Below are 13,611 nucleotides of genomic sequence, written 5' to 3'. Positions count from 1 at the left end.
AAATCTGCCCGCCACAAGTTTTGCAACAAATATCTCAGTCAGCGTGTTGCAAAACTTTGTACCTGTAGCTGCCGAGGGGCGGGGCGTAGGGGCGCAGGGGGCGGGTCAAAGGGGGAAATAGACGTAATTACCAACCAATCAAAGGAGCTTGTTTTAAGCGCCAAGAAGCTTGTCTGTTTGGCTGCCTACTAAGCGTAGTGGTGGTAAATTCGGTTCATTTTATGGACTTTATGGACTTTGTAACCTCGTACTTACGAACATTCTTAAATTAACGAGTGTTTCCCGAAACCCTTCGCAACTAACGTAGTACTTGAAATCGTTCGTAAATTAAGAGTAGTCTGACCCATTGGTAAGTCACGAAGTACCTCTTAACTTAAACTTTGCGTGCACAGAAACGATTAATAAGTTAGTTTATTATTATAAGTTATTATAAGTTAGTTTATAATTAGTTTATAGTTTATTTATAGTTTAATAGTTAAGTTTAGTTAATTTCCCTAAGGGGATTAATAAAGTTTTATCTTATCTTTTCTTAATTAAGTCAATTTGCCTTTAAAAAAGCTCACAGACGCACTGGTTCTATACACCACACTGGTTCTATACACACACACACACACACACACACGCACGCACGCTGAGGCGACACAGACTTTTTTCCCCAATCGTGTATTAAATCCGTTATCTGATATACAATCTAGCGCACTGTGTAGAAAACATAAATCAATTGTCCAATATACTGTCTAGTGCACTATGTAGGGAACATAAATCCGTTATCTGATATACAATTTAGTGCACTATGTAGTGAAAATGAATGCGTTGATATACAATCTAGCAAACTGTGTAGGGAACATAAATCACTTGTCTAATATACTCTCTAGTGCACTATGTAGGGAACATAAATCCGTTATCTGATATACAATTTAGTGCACTATGTAGGGAACATAATTAATTATGTAATGCACTATCTAGTGCACTATGTAAAAAACACAAATCATCATCTAATTATACTTTCTAGTGCACTGTGTAGGGAACATAAATCCGTTATCTGATATAAAATCTAGCGCACTGTGTAGGGAACATAAATCAATTGTCTAATTCACTATCTAGTGCACTACGTAGGGAACGTACATTCATATCTAAAATACTTTCTAGTGCACTATGTAGGGAACATAAATTTGTTATCTGATATACAATGTAGTGCACTATGTAGGAAACCTAAATCCGTTAACTAATACGCTACCTAAAGCATTATGTAAGAAACATAAGTCTATTATCTAGTACACTATCTAGTGCACTAAGTAAGGAACATAAATTCTTTTCTAATATACAATCTAGTGCACTATGTAGGGAACATAAATCTATTATCTTTCACACTATCTAGTACACTATCTAGTACACATTAGTGTTAGTGATGCGAACAGCTATAAGCTTATATATATATATATATACAGTGTATCACAAAAGTGAGTACACCCCTCACATTTCTGCAAATATTTCATTATATATTTTCATGGGACAACACTATAAACATGAAACTTGGATATAACTTAGTCAGTGTACAACTTGTATAGCAGTGTAGATTTACTGTCTTCTGAAAATAACTCAACACACAGCCATTAATGTCTAAATAGCTGGCAACATAAGTGAGTACACCCCACAGTGAACATGTCCAAATTGTGCCCAAATGTGTCGTTGTCCCTCCCTGGTGTCATGTGTCCAGGTCCCAGGTGTAAATGGGGAGCAGGGCTGTTAAATTTGGTGTTTTGGGTACAATTCTCTCCTACTGGCCACTGGATATTCAACATGGCACCTCATGGCAAAGAACTCTCTGAGGATGTGAGAAATAGAATTGTTGCTCTCCACAAAGATGGCCTGGGCTATAAGAAGATTGCTAACACCCTGAAACTGAGCTACAGCATGGTGGCCAAGGTCATACAGCGGTTTTCCAGGACAGGTTCCACTCGGAACAGGCTTCACCAGGGTCGACCAAAGAAGTTGAGTCCACGTGTTCGGCGTCATATCCAGAGGTTGGCTTTAAAAAATAGACACATAAGTGCTGCCAGCATTGCTGCAGAGGTTGAAGACGTGGGAGGTCAGCCTGTCAGTGCTCAGACCATACGCCGCACACTGCATCAACTCGGTCTGCATGGTCGTCATCCCAGAAGGAAGCTGACGCACAAGAAAGCCCGCAAACAGTTTGCTGAAGACAAGCAGTCCAAGAATTACTGGAATGTCCTGTGGTCTGACGAGACCAAGATAAACTTGTTTGGCTCAGATGGTGTCCAGCATGTGTGGCGGCACCCTGGTGAGAAGTACCAAGACAACTGTATCTTGCCTACAGTCAAGCATGGTGGTGGTAGCATCATGGTCTTGGGCTGCATGAGTGTTGCTGGCACTGGGGAGCTGCAGTTCATTGAGGGAAACATGAATTCCAACATGTACTGTGACATTCTGAAACAGAGCATGATCCCCTCCCTTCGAAAACTCATGGCAGTTTTCCAACAGGATAACGACCCCAAACACAATTTCCAAGATGACAACTGCCTTGCTGAGGAAGCTGAAGGTAAAGGTGATGGACTAAACCCAATTGAGCACCTGTGGCGCATCCTCAAGTGGAAGGTGGAGGAGTTCAAGGTGTCTAACATCCACCAGCTCCGGAGTGGAAGAGGATTCCAGTAGCAACCTGTGCAGCTCTGGTGAATTCCATGCCCAGGAGGGTTAAGGCAGTGCTGGATAATAATGGTGGTCACACAAAATATTGACACTTTGGGCACAATTTGGACATGTTCACTGTGGGGTGTACTCACTTATGTTGCCAGCCATTTAGACATTAATGGCTGTGTGTTGAGTTATTTTCAGAAGACAGTAAATCTACACTGCTATACAAGTTGTACACTGACTACTCTAAGTTACATCCAAGTTTTATTTCTATAGTTTTGTCCCATGAAAAGATATAATAAAATATTTGCAGAAATGTGAGGGGTGTACTCACTTTTGTGATACACTGTATATAAGATCACATTTTATAAAAAAACAGCTATAAGCAGCTTATTATATATATATATATATATATATATATATATATATATATATATATATATATGATCACATTTTTATAAAAAAAAAAAACGACACGTGTAATGTTGACTTTATTACATAAAAAAACTTTACTCCAAACCAGGGTACAATGCACTATATGGTTTGACCACGGGAGGCCGCCACTGTGCAGCATTTCGAGCAATGAACCCTTTTCCGAACCAGCTTGCAGGAAAGCTTCATTGCTTCAGAACGCTTCGTTTTGCCATCACTAGTAAATTTTAATGTAATAAGCAATGTAGTTACTCAGTGACCTGTACCACCTACTACCCCTGCACTACTTACTACAACTACACTACACAATACTTACAGTCTTACAGCGTGGGTACAGTAACGAATCATACAATGTACTACAGCATAGGTACAGTAATAAATAAATGAAATACAGTAATCCCTCGCTATATCGCCCTTCGACTTTTGCGGCTTCACTCTATCGCGGATTTTATTTGCAACCATGTCTAAATATAAATCGCGGATTTCTGCTAGTTATGGGTCGGTCGCGAACGATCCGGCTCTAAGAGTCGGCTCTTTAAAGTGAACGACGGGATTCGGCTCCTGGTTGGGAGCCGATTCGTTTTTTTTCCGGGTTTTTTTCTGTTAAAGCCGCACGTGATTGGTCAAGATGCGTAGAGTGGCATGCACAGACAGCGTGCACACGAACAGGAGAGAGAGAGAGAGAGAGAGAGAGAGAGAACTTAATAAAGTTCTGCAGACAAGGGGGGTGTGTTCGAAAAGCTAGCTCTCTCTCTACATAGACGCATTTTACATCATGCTGTGCGCGCTCCCGATAGGGAGGCTGTTCCAAATCCTAGATGACTTAAAATCCTCACTTCTTAACGTTTCAACGTTATTTTCACTCAAAAACGAGTGAGCATCCGACGCTGCCTTAGTGATCAAGTGACGGTGCGGACAAACGAATGGAGTTCTTTTCAAACGTAAATAAAATATTACTGATTCTTAAAGGCTAAGCACCACCTAATGGACCTCTCTAAAGATTTCACATTATTTTAGCTAGTTAAAAACCATACACGTGAATAAAATGTAAATAATTTGTTTAATTCACTCAAAAATCGACGATTTCAAGTAAATTGACGGAAAAACCCGAGGTCGCTCCGGAAATTCCAGGAAGTTGCAGCGTGACGTCACTGGTGGACAACAGTGTACTCCTACACCGTTATGACTGACTTGGACAGCGAATTTTCCAGTGCTGGTTCTTCAGATTCCGAATCTATTTCTGAATTTAATGAAGAGGATGAATCTGCAGTGACAGTGGGGGTGCCTGTATAACGTTTTTTCTTTCTTTCTTTCTTTCTTTCTTTCTTTCTTTCTTTCTTTCTGAGTGTCAGGCTTTGTGTTTTAAAATGGAAACAATGGCAACAGTAATTATAGGCAAGTTTATTAATGGTTCACACTCAATAAAATAATTGTAATATAGACTATATTTAAACAGCCTCGGCGTTCTAAAACACTTAATGACGGTTAATATGGCATTACAGCCTGCAGATTCTCTCTTGCTGGCTTGCTGGAATGATTGAAATGTATTTTTTCGTTGAATAAAAATGTATTGAAACGAATAATAACTTAAAATGTAGTATATATTGTTATGTTAATTATACCTACTAAATAGATGGTTAATAGTGGCGCGATAACCAGGCTAGATTTCCTCTGCTCTGTAAAGTATGCATGCAGGTACAGTACAGGTGTGTATTAGTGCACCGAGCACCATCAGAGAGAGATTTAGTGCTGAGGGGAACATCGCTACCCCTCTCAGATCCTCTCTGAAACCACATCAGGTGAATGTGTTGGTTTTTCTAGCGCGCATGATAACGCAGGTTTAAGGTCTTTCAGCCTTTATTCTATTTTTATTTATACCATATTTTGATCAGATTAGTGCATTTAAAATATTTAGCCTAAACACTTTTTTTTCGTTTTACAGTGTATATCTAGCCTAGGATAGAAGCTAAATTTAAACCTTTTTTAATAGAGAAAAGACGCGCATTCTTATTGCTCTGTTCAGTATTTATCAATAAACACGCATTTGATTTGTCCTAAAGCTGTCTCATCTATATATCTATCTAGATATATAATATTTATATATTTGGCGATAATATCACATCGGTATTGGTGTTGAATTGAATTATTGCAGCCAAACACAGCGCAGCTTTTAATCATTTTGCATCGCCTTCCATTCAACTTCTTGAGTTGTTGTCCACCATCTACGTCACACGTGCGACGCCTGTGACAGAATCCGAACACCGCGAGCGACGCAAAACATCAGAATTTTAAGCCGTATTCCTTGAATTTGTAAAACAAAATGTTTTCTAACTATCAATAATCACAAGTTAGGAACTCAACTTTCGATGCATGTATGTGTTTAAAACTTCAATATTAGCTGGTGCTTAGCCTTTAACGTATAAACTTGTACCGAGTGTTTTTATTTGCAAGTTTGGGCTTGTCAGGAAATGTAACTGTTATCGTTACATGAAGGGAAATGTTATATTGACGTTAGCATGGTGTGCTACCTCAATCCATTGGTTTTAATGACAAGATGCTATATGCTAAAGCCGATGGAATCGGGTTATAAAATAAAGCATTAAGCCACGAGAGGCCGTGCATTACTGTGATTTTAGCACGGGGATGACGTTTTTGGCACGACGCGAAGCGGAGTGCCTAAAACTTCTTTCCCCGTGCTAAAATCATAACAGTAACGCACGGTCTCGAGTGGCTTATTGCTTTTATAAAACGGCGGTCAACATAAAATATAATAAATACAACAATGTTTAATTCATAAATGTATTTATTGTGTATAAACTTACAATAAAGCATTCTTCCGCGACGCAAAATAGTTCGATTAACAGTGTTGCTAGGCAACATGAGGGCGAAAATAACATAAATTTTTTCTTTTCAGTGGCGTATTAATATGGAACGATGTGAGGTGGTCCTAGGTGTGCGTATATCGGGGATTTTACAACGGCTTCGAACGCGGCTCAGCCAATCAGATTTTAGGACCGGAACTATCCGTTTTATAAATAACCATATAAACACATGGTTTTTACTTCGCGGATTTTCACCTTTCGCGGAGGGTTCTGGAACGCAACCCCCGCGATCGAGGAGGGATTACTGTATAGACAATGAACAAAAATGAAACGCAACTTTTCATATAACCTAAGGAACTATTACCTTCATTATAGGTATTTAATAGAAACGCACTAACCTAATGCAGCAAATTAGTAGCATTCGTACACCCGTGCTTTGTTTTGGTCAGAGCGGTAGAGAGAACAGAGTGGCGCGAACCGTTGTAAAGGGGGCGGGACATTTCCTGCGCAGCTTCCGGGTTGTGGAGCTCTGAAAAGTTCCAAACAATCTCTTTCAACCCATAGAGATCCCCCTCTCATTTGATTAATATCATTAATATACTTAATCCTGTTATTGTTTAGCATTTGTTTAGCACTAAATGTTACATGTTTATCTGAATTAATAGGTATTACCAAATTTTGCTTAGTCAGTTAAGCTTAATTAATGACACACGAGTCTTTTCACCTAAAATGAGTTGATTAGTCAAGAGTCTTGTTACAGAAATTATAATAAAACATTAGAGCCATAATAAATCACGAATCAATGATTAATCACTCATGAAATAAGAGATGAATGAATGCTATTTCATGTACCTGCACTATAATGTTAAAGGTACGGTAGTGTGTTCATGAATCTGTTCATTCAGTGCAGGTAAACATTATGAATCCAGCCACATGGCTTAGTGTTTAGCCAAAATGATTATTATTATGAATCCTCAGGAAAGTGAAGGGAGATTAGTTTATGCAAAAAAACAAAACAAAAAAACCTCTTTAATCTCTGTACTGTATATTGTCTCTACTACTTAATGATATCGCATTATGTAATGTATGCTATAATGTACTGTGTGTTAACAAGATTGACCTATTAACAAGTTATTATAAACATCAATCTTCCTCTCCATATACCAAATTGGCATTAAAGCAGATGCAGTAAATGTAAAGGCAGTTACAAATACCCAGAAATTGTACAAATGTTTATTATTTACCGTTTAATATTTCATTCACTGCTGCCTGTTCCATATGAGAACATGACAGCGCTGGGTTTGTTTGGAACTATTGGAGGGGTACATGAACCACGTGGCCGCGTATCGGCGAGATCAAGGAGTGTCGCAACACTCTCTCTCTCTCTACGGCTTTGGTTTTGGTGACTTCATCTAGGTCCTTCTATGCTTCAAGAGATGATCATCTGCATCTACTCAGCGGCTTCGGGTGGGCTTCTACCACCCCACTGCCCCCACCCCCACCATGCAAAGCAGTCCAGAACACTGAGGCTGTTGCTGTCTAAGAAAGACATCAGGCACAGGTTTTTGGGTTAATATGGAAAGTTTAATTCAGAATGGAGTTGTATGGTGAAGCACTGTCCATTCTGGAAAAGCCACTTCCTATGTTTGGTGAAGGATTGCAGCTGGACAGTAATAGTGATTACTTGGCATTTGGGGGCGGCACAGTGGCTTAGTGGGTAACACTGTCGCCTCACAGCAAGAAGCTCCTGGGTTCAATCCTCGGGTGGCGAAGTCCGGGTCCGTTCTGTGTGGAGTTTGCTGGATGTTCTCCCCGTGTCTGTGTGGGTTTCCTCGAGGAGCTCCGGTTTCCTCCCACAGTCCAAAAACATGCAAGTGAGGTGAATTGGAGACACTAAATTGTCCATGACTGTGTTTGACGTTAACTGGTGCATCTTGTGTAATGAGTGACTACCTGTTCTGTCATGAATGTAACCAAAGTGTAAAACATGACGTTATAATCTTAATAAACAAACAAACAAACTTGGCATTTTGGCATGAATAATGCACTGCCTGGATTGAAATACAGTACATTACAATGCAGTGCTTGTACTGGGTTTTGTTTTGACACATTCAAAGCACCACACACTGAAATGTAGCACTTTTCAGCCTTTCATTCTTTAAAATGCAAATCTAAATGTAATTTTCTCCTGTTAAAAAATTCAACAATGTTAAATCAATGCAATGGATCTTTTATTTTTCATTTCGGCATTGTATGTATCTTTTTACACTGTAATGATGGCATTAAAAACTGCATTAGATTACTGCAAAAAAGCTGTGCCTTGTTTTAATTTCATGTCGACTGTATACAAGAACTTAATTAGTTTCTTAAATGCAAATCATTTTGTATTGTTTTTTAGTAAATAGTTCAAACGACATGAAAACAATGTACTACATGTTTTGCTTTTCATTGAAACACATATTCTACATGGTGCTGCGGAAAAGCAATAACATTTACTATGGTGACTGCATTTTATTTTGGCTCTAATTTCTCTCCAGAGAGACTGTCCATGTAAATCTATGTAAATTAAAACTATAAAGTGTGTGTTATTTGACAGTGGTGAGAGAGATGACATATGAGGTGCAATTCTGGAACTCTCATTCCAGTCACAGGTGTCTGCATGGGTTTACTCCGGGTACTCCGGTTTCCTCCCCCAGTCCAAAGACATGCAAGTGAGGTAAATTGGAGATACAAAATTGTCCATGACTGTGTTCGATTTAACCTTGTGAACTGATGAGTCTGATGTAACCGAAGGGTGTAAAACATGACATAAAATTCAAATATTAAAATCCATTCACAGTGATTCATTTAATTAAGCATACCTTTGCTTTGACGGAATTTTCCTGTTATCTTTCATTTTACTTTAAAACATCTTGTTCTTGATTGGTTCTACCATTGTGCAAGTAAAGAGGTTGGGCCCTTAGTTCTAAAAACCAGAATAACAAGTGTGTTTTAATTTAAAAGAAACCAGCATTCTTAATTCACTCAGTCACTGAGTGTAAAACAGTGTAACACTTAAGAAAAGATGGAAGCTGATACTACTGCTCACTCCAGGTATTAATTGAATGTTTGTTTTTAAAGATTGTTTTATTTGGTGTCTATTCATTAAGCTTATCCATCTTAATAAGCGTAAACATTATTAAAAAATATTTCTAGATATAGTATTTGTGTTAAATAAGGATTTTTTATGATCAACCAATAATTGATTATTAAGGCTGTTTAATTAAAGCTGTTGGCCATTTAAATGTATTTGTAATAGCTAGTTGTTTAAATGTAATGTATGTAAAATGTTCCTGTTCCTGTTTATAAAAATGTTTCGTGGTAACCACGTTGTTACGTTCACTTATTTTGACAGTTGCAACCCTGTATGATGTGGTTAGAAAATGTTAATAAAACACTTTTAAGGGTTTTAACAACGTTGCTCAGCAGCTTTATATAGTAACCATAACTGTCGTGTCACAGCAAGAAAGTTCTGGGTGTACCTGTCCTGTCATGAATGTAACCAAAGTGTGTAAAACATGACGTTAAAATAACATAATAAATAACTAATAAATAAAATATAAACTCATCATCTAGTTATCTTATATCTTATCTTATATCTCTAGTGAACTAAAATGTAATGATAACTAAGCATAACTTCTTATTAGAAGCCCTACATTATCTGAAAGCAGTATGAGTTTTAAATCAGACAGTTACATTTCTTAAGTTCCAAGCATTTTTACAGACTAGCTTTTGAATGACAGGAAAAACAAAAGTCCTATTGAAATAAAAAATTCCAGTATGTACAAGACAGATAAACAAACCACGGCATTTACGTCATCAAGCAAGGAAAGGCTGTCAATGGGTAATTTGTTAGTTCATGTTCACACCAACCAACAGAATAAACCGTGTGTGCGGTGGTGTAGTTGTGGGAATAAAGGCGCACGACAAGGTAGAGTTACAACACTTTAGACTGCCTAGCTCCAGCACCAGAACTACCTATTGGGTTCAATGCTGGGGCCATACAGCGAGTCTTATGTACAAAACTAACAAACTGCAGAACGTTCGAATGCACATGTATAAACCGGGTGCTGCATTCTGATTGGCTGAGCTGAATGTCACTCACATATCCAACCCCCTCCCCCTTAGCCTTTATTTTAGTTCAGAAGTATTTAAGTTTATGCTGACAAAACTCGCTTTCACGTTCAAAGTAGCCAACATTCCTGTTTTCATATTTATTGTACATTTGAATTCAAGCTGAACTTTGTAATGACTCTTAAATCTTACTTTCAAATTTGATGTTCTAGGCATGATTAAAACAGTCAGCTACATAAATTATTCACTCACTTTCTTAACCGCTTATCCAATAAGGGTCGCGAGGGGGGTGCTGGAGCCTATCCAGCTTTTCAATGGGCGCAAGGCACACAGTAACACCCTCAACAGGGCGCCAGTCCATCGCAGGGCAGACAAACATACACACAAACACACACAAACACACACCCATTCACCTATAGGGCAATTCAGTGTCTCCAATGACTGCATGTTTTTGGACTGTGGGAGGAAACCGGAGCTCCCGGAGAAAACCCACGCAGACGCGGGAAGAACATGCAAACTCCGCACAGAAAAGACCCGGACCGCCCCGCCTTTGGATGGAACCCAGGACCTTGTTGCTGTGAGGTGATAGTGCTACCCACCGAGCCACCGTGCCGCCACATAAATTATTACATCATTTAATTATATTATTAAAACGCATTTTTATTAATCAAGCTCAATGATAAAAATCAAATAATCTGACAACAATGTACTGTATGTTGATATTATAATGTTAAAGAAGACTTTCCACTTAACAGAAAACTGTACAACTACAATAATAATAATAATAATAATTGTTTATGTAGCACTTTTTCAAAGTTTCACGAAGTGCTTTACAAATGACAGCAGTAAAAAATACAAAAACATTAAATAAATCTTTTATATAATTTTATATATGACTTGAACATGGAAAATTAAATAACTCTTCTTCTATTGAATCTTAAAAGAAAAAGTAAAATAGTATAAGTATTTAGAAACTATAAATTGCACAAATCAAAAGAAACCAACTACTGCAGACAGCCAGAGTAACCTGTCATACTGTAACAACCAGTTCTCAGTTCTTTGCTATATCTGTTCTACACGCTTTGTTTGTACTAATGCATACCAGTACTTTGAGGAAATAGTGTCAACCACAATGACATGTTTGCATAGCTGTGGTAAAGCTGCTCTCTTATAATGTTGTATAATTTGCATTTGCATTCCAGATTAACAAAACACTGTGCATCATTAAAGATCATCGGCGTCCTTCTCATCCTGTTCCTCTACTACCAATACTACTACATCTTCGTTATGGAAAATGACGGTAATTGCAAACTCTGTAGTACTTACCCTTTCATAAAAATGAAGAAGGCATCCCATGTGGAATGTGGCATACGAGTGGAAAACAAACCCATAATTAAAGTCAACAATCTCAAAACATACCTGGTCGGCTCCTACGTAGAGCACCGTCTAAAGGTGAAAACCATACGTACGATCGCTATAGTGCTTCGTAGTGAAAAGACAGAGTATCAATGTTTCCTCTGCTGCAATGGCACCAACTTCTCTGTACCTGCCGTGTACAGCGTTCACTCCGACCACTTTGATTTTGATTATGGAACCGCTGATATCGCCTGTCAGGTGCCTGAAACATGCACAACACCAATGCACGTAGCTATCACTTCTCCATCACCTCTAGGTGAAGCCTCACAGAATGTCCACGTCCTCCAACCGGTCAGAAATCAACAGACTCGTGATGTCTTCCCTTATGAGTTTACAGCTTGTATTTCTACCATGTTTGATTACACTAACGTTTTGGGACTGGTGCAGGCCATGGAAATGTTCAAGATACTCAGTGTTCAGAGGGTGGCCATTTACAAGACAAGCTGCCATCCTGTTGTGCAGAAAGTCCTGGACTATTATGTCATGCAGAACTTTGTGGAGATCATCCCCTGGACCATATCATCTTACATCAATGTGTCCAGAGGCTCCATTAAGAAACTCTCACCTGGCGAGCTGCATTACTTTGGGCAAATTGCGGCACTGAACGACTGTGTGTATCGCTACATGTACCAGAGTCGCTATGTAGCCCTGCAAGACTTGGATGAATTTATTCTTCCTATAAAGCTACAGAACTGGACAGAACTCCTGCCTGAACTGGAAAGGAAATACGGTCGAAACAAGGGATTTGAGTTTGAGAATAATTTTTTCCCACTTTCCATAAATGACACAAACCCAGATTATTCACCAGATTTTTGGAAGAAGGTCGTGGGGATGAACATTTTAGATCACATCTACAGATTAAGCAATCAAGATCTCAAGTATAAAAAATTTAAAGTCATCACAAATCCTCGCTTAGTGTTTTCACCATCAGTGCATGGTTTCAAGAAGTCAGTGAACGGTCTTGCTTGGGTTGACCGTAACATTGCCAGAATGTATCACTTTCGAAATCTTTCAAGTAAAGAATTATCAACACATTCTCACATAAAGGACAAACATATAAGGGACTATGCAGACAGGCTGATCCCTGCTGTTTCTCAACTGCTTCAGCAAGCACTGGGCATTAACTAAAATCTCAACAAGCAAACAGTGTCTTCAACATGCATTTTGAGTAATGCTTCAGCCTGTCTAATTTTTAAATCATACATCTTTTTTATTTTTATTTTATATAATTTCATTTTGCTTCATTGGGAAACAGGGTGCCAGTTCAAAGCCCGGCTTCAGCATTTAACGATATAGCCAAGTATGTTTGTGAAGACGCCCAGCCAGAGATCACAAGAGTTCACAAATCACAAAATACGAGTCCGAGTCAGGTCACGAGTCTTTAGGCTAGAGTCCGAGTCAAGTCACGAGTCAATATAATCTACACAAAACATATATTGGAAATGTAGCGTAGAAATAAACAAATAATATGTAAGTTCAGATAAAAAAACAACAACATATTAGCGACTGTATTTTGCCGTTTTACTTTGTGCCTTTACTTTCCTAGGTACCAGTTAAAAGCTTAAACTGACGTTTTGTTTTCATTGCAAATCACGGCACAGCGGCCAAAATCCCACACACAGCAAAAAATCTATAATACTGCTTACCTTAGCTTGTTCCAGATGCTATAAAATTTATAACCGTTTGTCCCATTAGAAATGTATTCCATTATTTTGTATATGTGCTTATAATTAAAAACCTCCAAACTTTTCCCGGTTGTGAAGTAAAACACGAACTCGTTAGAAAGCCAATCCAGTGTTTCACTGACCATCATCTTTGTGATGCTGCAAACTGAATAAATGCAAATAACAGCATTTCTTACTAAAAATTACAATCAATGGTCTGATTGGTTCAGAAAGCGTTTTTTTTTCAATCATCAGCGCCAATTCTGTAGGAGCATTCCATTCACATTATCTGTTACTGTGAAGTGCACTACGTAGGGTATTCCACCATTTTATATAGGGAGCGACACTTCATCACTACGCCGGAGGCTGGCTGGAACATTTACCCATTGCATGCGTTGCGGACAGACAGAGGGGACAGTGAGAGAGAGAAGAAGGAAGTTATTCTTTCGTGCAATTACACCTGCAAAATACAACACTATTGAAATAAAGAATTATTGTTATTGTTGTTT

The sequence above is a fragment of the Trichomycterus rosablanca genome, chromosome 11 (genome assembly GCF_030014385.1).
Source record: "Trichomycterus rosablanca isolate fTriRos1 chromosome 11, fTriRos1.hap1, whole genome shotgun sequence".
In the NCBI taxonomy this organism is placed as follows: domain Eukaryota; kingdom Metazoa; phylum Chordata; class Actinopteri; order Siluriformes; family Trichomycteridae; genus Trichomycterus; species Trichomycterus rosablanca.
The sequence above is the reverse complement of the archived record's forward strand: the minus strand, read 5'-3'. Positions refer to the sequence as shown.